Consider the following 6,472-nt stretch of genomic DNA (forward strand, 5'->3'; position numbering starts at 1 on the left):
CACTTTTCTATCCCTGACACACTGAGGGAAGTACTTTTCAAAGAAGGACTCCTTGAACTGAGCCCAAGTCATAACAGTGTTTGTTTCACGGATTAACATCCACCACCTTCTAGCTTCTTCTTGTAAGGTGAAGGTAGCTAACAGTACTTTATTCGCTTCAGAGCACGGGAACACCTCAAATAATTTCTCTGTCTCAAGCACCCACGCTTCAGCTTTTAACGGTTCAAGGCCTCCCTGGAAGGATGGCGGTTTCATCTTACTGAATTTATGGGTGAGAGCAATAATATCCCCATCATCCGCATTCGCATTAGGTTCCGGCTGTACCGGAGGAGGAGGAGGTGGGGGCTGTTGGTTCTGTTGTTGTTCCAGTCTAGCAGTTATCAGTTCTATCATTCTTTCCATTCTTTCCATTCTTGCCTCAGTAGATGAGGGCTCAGGTTCATTTGCATTGTCCATTTCACTATAAGCAGTTATAACGGTTTTAAACATAAGCAGTCATTTGCTTACCAGTTTAACACATTAGCAGATATTCAGTCATAACGTAATCACACACTTAACATGCTCATGAGATGCCCTAATCACTTTTCTAGGACACCCTATAGCTCATTTGGACACGTGTGTGCGGTATAACTCGTGGTAAGTATCGCTCTGATACCACTCTGTCACGACCCAAACCCGGCCCTATGGGTTTAGCACCGTAACCGGCCAGTAATCCGAGATTACCGAAGGCCTGCTGAACAGTAATACAGTGAAACAGAGTACAGGGCCTGGCGGAAGCCAATACAGTAAATAAATAGTGTCCATTGAGCTGTGACAGTCTGTATGCAAAAAGGCTTTTCATACATTTTACAAAAACAGTACAGAACAGTATACACAATATTCACATCCACTTAACTAGGGACTCAATCCCACATAACAGTACAGAAAACATTCCGTCTGTACAACACAGTATACAAAATTGACAGTCACACAGTACAGGGACCTAATCCCTGTATAACAGTACAGTAAACAGTCAGTCTATACAAAACAGTGAAACAGTACAAAAAGGGGGAAATTCTAAAACACCCCTAAGCCTTAACAGTAGGCTCGGAACCTCGCAGTGAGGCACAAAGGCTGGCTTGACAAAACTGGAGTAACCCTGACGCCCCTAGCTGCGGTCTGGTGCCTGTACACCTACATATATATATGAGCAGTGAGCTAAAGCCCAGTGAATAACATAAAGCGTAAAGGGGTTTAGAATGAATGTCCTTACAGTAATGAAAACAGTTCATTTCAATCAGTAATTCAGTTGCTCAGTACAGTAAACAGTCATATGTGGTACATCCATTAGCATAACAGTAACAGTAGGTCTTAAAAGACCGAACAGTAATGATGGCCATCAGTCAGTAAATAGTAGTGGTTCCACAAGGAAACCGACAGAGATCTCTGTGACAGTAACAGTAACAGTAAACCGTAGATACTAAGGATGCCACAGTACAGTTCAGAAATAAAGGACATACATTCATTCAGTAAATAATACCAGTTCAGTAAACAGTTCAGTTCAGTATTCAGAAGATAATCAGTTGAACATATCTTTACACAATTGTTACTCACAGAGTTCTGGGCTACAGTATGCTAGAGCGTGTCTCCCCAGTTGCCAACCCTACACAGTTCACAGGTTGAACACACTAAGCTACACAGTTGGGAAATCTCATAACTTAATCCCTAATTTGCCTTGGTGTGTTCTACAATGATATCCTCATCAAGGTGCCTTAAACTAGGCCTAAGAATGCCTAGGACGGGATGAGGATGCAAAAATACACTTAGAAAACATTTCGCAAAGTTTGCTGAAAATAGGAGCCTCGCTCGAGCGAGACTTTCTACGCTCGAGCGTAAGTCCAAAATCAAAGGCTTCGCTCGAGCGAGGAATCCTTCGCTCGAGCGGTCTGCAAAACAGTAAAAGTACTGGATGCTGAAATTTTACGCGCGATGGTCGCTCGATGGTCGCTCGAGCGGAGCCCTGGACAAAGGTGCTCGCTCGAGCGGGGAATCCTTCGCTCGAGCGAGGAAGCCAAATCTGGAATTTCCAGATTTGCCTCCCAAGCTCAAACCAAGCATTCAACCACTCCAAACTCGACCTCTTGGGCCCAAATTCTGGAAAACATCATTAAATTCAATGTATAACAAGTTTCAAAGCTCAATTTATGAATTCAAGCCCCAAAGGTGAGTCAATTAGAACCATATTCAAACCCATTTTCAAGAATATGAAGAACATGCAAACATGCAAGGATTTAAACCAAATCAAAGCTTCAAAGCTTGTTCAAATGAGCTCATTCTTTTCAAAACAAGATGAAAACATGGTCTACTCTTACAACATGGACATGCATGTAACCATTTACCATGAATTCAACTCAAAACTCATTAATTCAACCATGCATGCAAGAAATGAGCTTCAATTCACCATTAATGACCCAAATCATGACTTAGTTCTACAATGAAGCATGAACCATGCAAGAACTAGTTCAATAGCATCAATAAGAAGATAAGATCCTTACCTAGAGCTTGAATTAGAAGACTAGGAGCTCAAATATGCAATCTATACTTCAATTCCTTCAATTCTCCAAGCAAAACCCAAGGTAGAATTCAATTCCTCTCACTCTCTCTCCTCTCTTCCCTCTAGGTCGGCAATGAGAAGGAAAATGGCTGAGGAAATGTTGTTCTTGGCTCAAGTATGTGTGTGAGATAGTGGCCCACTCAATGGCAAAACGGTAATTAAGTCCAACTCTTCAATTGGCTTATTTTAATCTAATTTAATCACACCTAATCAGTTTTCAGATACTTATACCATAAAATCACATTAAATATGAGGGTCACGTAACATCAATCGGTTTCTAGTTCGGCCGCCGATAAGGCCTTCAAATAGCAGTTTAAACATATAAACATGAACAGATAATCAGACAATCAAACAGATAGAATGCAATTAACTAACATATACTCAGTCAATTCAGTTTCAACTTCAGTCAGTCGGTTCAGTATTTCATTCAGTTCGATTATCAGTTAGTTATCAGTCATTATCAGCTTCGTTTAACAGTAATCGGTGATTAACGGTAATCAATCGGTCATAAATCAGTAAACAGTACGAGGGTTGTTACAGCTTGTTTACTAAGTGAACCGAGCCGAGCCGAGTCGAGTCCTTAACGAGCTGAATAGAGCTTGTTCATGAACAGTTCGGTTCATTTGCAGCCTATGACCGACTAACCTTTTTGGGAAAGGATCTAGCTCTCTCCAGTTTGTTATCATATTGGTTTTGGTTGATTTCGGTGATTTAAACTATTCAATATACAAAATTTATTGAGTATATAATTATTATAAAATATTATATTGATTGGATATCAATAAATATTTTATTATATCACAATTTTTTGATATCCTATTATCGTAATTTTTTGAATAGATAATATACTTGATGGGATCTGTACATTTAACTGTTTAGATTATTAAGATGGGCCCAAAACAGTCCAACGGAATGCTCTAATCCAATGACGGACTGGAGAGGAGCCAAATCATTTGAAAAAATATGCTTATAATTATTGGAACAATTTACTTAATAAGATTTTATTTTGATAATAATAATAAGGATAAATCACATTGACCTTCCCTAAGTTTTAAAAAATACAATAAGCCTTACAATTTTAACATAATTATATTAGGTTCTCTTAAAATTTTAATTCATATGACAGTTATTTCTAATTTTATCATTAATTCATCAATCATATCGATAAAAAAATTATATTCACTCTGTTTGGTTTTGATTTCCAAAATTCACTTTTAGAAAATTCTATTTTTTTGTTTTTCATATTTTTTTTAATTTTTACTAAATTTTTTTAATATTTTAAGATTTTTTTTAAAAAAAATTTAGACACACCTAACATAAATATACTTAAAAAGTATAATATTTGTGAAAAAAATCCTTAAAAAATTCACTAAATATCAAAAAATACAAAAAAATCAGTATATTTTTTTGTATTTTTGTGCATTTATTAATTTTTAAAAATATTTTTTCTCAAATATTATACTTTCGGAAATGATACAGACCCCATTTTTTTTGATCCGCACAACCCCCACAGATATATCTCAACCAAAGATAGGAGGGAAAAAAAGAAGAAGTTAGTCAATCACAATGCATTGGGGGTGGTGGGGGTTCACCAAAAAGGGGGTTCCAATCTTTTTCCTTATACTTTTTAGATACTTCTAAATAAGGTGCATCTAAAAAAGTATTAAAAAAAATGTTTAAAATTTTAAAAATATTCACTAAAAATAGAAAACTGAAAGACAAATAAATGAATTTCTAAAAAATTGAATTCAAAAAATTAAAACTAAACACATTGATTGTTATTTATTTTGTATTAAAACATATACATTTTATTTTATGTGAGGGTCATTTATAAATAAATTGGGCCGAGCTGGGTAATGGGCCGTTCTATGGGCCACAATAAGAAGGGTTGAGTAAATGGGCCTTGTAGGTTAGCTCGGTCCAAAAGATCCTTGTAGTTAACTCGGTCACCGCGGTCAGAGTGATAGCAGTTAGCTCAGTCATACCCTTCTGAGCCAAGCTATTTTGAGCTTTACTCAGGACCTTGCTACGGTTTAGCTCAGTCTAAGCTCGTTATGGTTAGCACGGTCTCAGCAGGAGAAACCGAGGTACACGCAATAAGGGGAAGAACCGAGCTAGTTAAAGCTGGGTCATTTCAGCCAATTTAGCATGGCTATGATAGCTCAGTCGTTTTGTCATACTACCGAGGTAAAACCATCTCACTTGGTTTAAGCAGTGAGGGGGGTGTTGAAGGATAAGCATTATCTTTCAGGAGTGTGATTCCTAGGAGGACTCTACATGGAGGAATAAGAGTCCTACTAGGATTGTGCCACGCGAAACCTATAAAAGCTCACAACATCACTTATGGAGAGGTAACATAACTTTGATTCTTGAATTCACAGAGCTTTTGTGTCTATTGTCTATTGTGCTGACTTAGGCATCGGAAGGGTTTCCGGAATACACCCGCCGGTTAGCTCATGTTTGTGTTTTCAGGTGGCAAAGCGACGACGTTTGGAGGAGTGCAAGCTTGATCAACAGGATCATATGAGAAGAATTATTTCATGTTCGTACAATTGGCGTCATCTGTGGGAAGTCCACAAAGAACAAAACCTCTTGATCAAGCTTTCTTCTCTAGTTGAGATCAATGACGCACAATGAAAACTTACCGCAGTCCGTTATCGACGGACAAACCCCAGAGGGGGGTGGGAGGCGCGAAGGTTTGCCTTCTATCCCTCCCATGGCAGATTTAGAGCTCCAGCGATAGAACCCCCGGAGGGATGCAAGGGGAAGGCGGGGTAACAACCCCCGTCACTCTCAAAGCCCCGAAAGGCAGAGGCGGAGGATTGACCCTCAGGTTCTAGAGGATCGCGTGAAGGAACAGGATCAGTTGATACGAAGGATGGCGGCGGACATGGAGTTGATGAAGCGCCAGATAAAAGGAAAAGAGGTGGCGACAGGAGAGGGGCGCAAAGGCAGTACGCCCCCTCACCACTCGGAAGGTCATGGTAGACACACCACGCCATCACAAGCAGAGAGTAGGAGCCTTAGAACAGGCGACACTCAAACAAGGACGTCCAAGACTCGTTACTCTAGGTCTGAGAGAATGAGAACTGAGAGGTCATATACTGAAGGAAGCACCTATCGGCCCTCGCGCATGCACTAGACGTCATCCAAGCAGACGGAGTTGCCCAGATCGTCTGATTTGCAAACTGTGCTTGAAGAAAGGGCACGGTGGAAGAAGGATGTCAGGGCACACGACTCGCGCAGAGTTTCAGCCCTTCAGCGGTTAGCTCCTCGGACGCACGAAAGTGTCGAGGTAGGAATGCCAATACTGCGCCTTGCCTACGAACCAACGGACAAAGCATTAGCAAGGTTGTATAGCTCGCCGTTCGTTCCAGCAATTGAGAACGCGCCGTTACTTTCTGGCTTCCTCCAGCCTAAGTTTACGACTTATGAAGGGAAGACAGATCCCTACATGCACCTAAGCCACTTTCGCCAGGTTATGGTAGTATACCGGGGGAACAAGGCTTTGATGTGCATTCTATTCCCATCCAGCCTTGGCGACCTAGGCTTAACCTGGTTCAAAAGGCTACCAGAAGGCAGCATCGCCTCCTCGGCGCAATTGGCCGAGGCGTTCGTGACTAGGTTCAGAACGAATACCAAAACACCAATGGAGATCAATCAGCTACTCTTCATTGACATAGGCGACAAGGAGACGCTGAGATCCTACAACAGTCGTTGCTGGGAGACCTTCAACCAGATAGGAGATTGCCCTACCAATCTTGCCATCGCGTAGTACAAAAGAGGGCTACCAGTTGGAAACAAGTTAAGGGATTTAATAACTATGGCGCCACCCCTCATAATGGAGGCCTTAATGGAGTGAGTGCACCAGCATATTCG

The 6,472-nt window shown here is 40.6% G+C and overlaps 1 long non-coding RNA gene across 1 annotated transcript; it reads right to left on the bottom strand.

Moving 5' to 3' along the window:
• Nucleotides 1-858: 858 nt before the first annotated feature.
• Nucleotides 859-2,054, bottom strand: LOC145823522 (uncharacterized). Its single transcript, XR_014365803.1, has 2 exons — nucleotides 1,594-2,054; nucleotides 859-1,173 (listed from the first exon to the last, which is right to left on the bottom strand). It is a non-coding gene; the product is annotated as an uncharacterized LOC145823522 (long non-coding RNA).
• Between the last annotated feature and the right edge of the window lie 4,418 nt (nucleotides 2,055-6,472).

The sequence above is a fragment of the Camellia sinensis genome, chromosome 4 (genome assembly GCF_055761805.1).
Source record: "Camellia sinensis isolate YWXY chromosome 4, ASM5576180v1, whole genome shotgun sequence".
Lineage (NCBI taxonomy): Eukaryota > Viridiplantae > Streptophyta > Magnoliopsida > Ericales > Theaceae > Camellia > Camellia sinensis.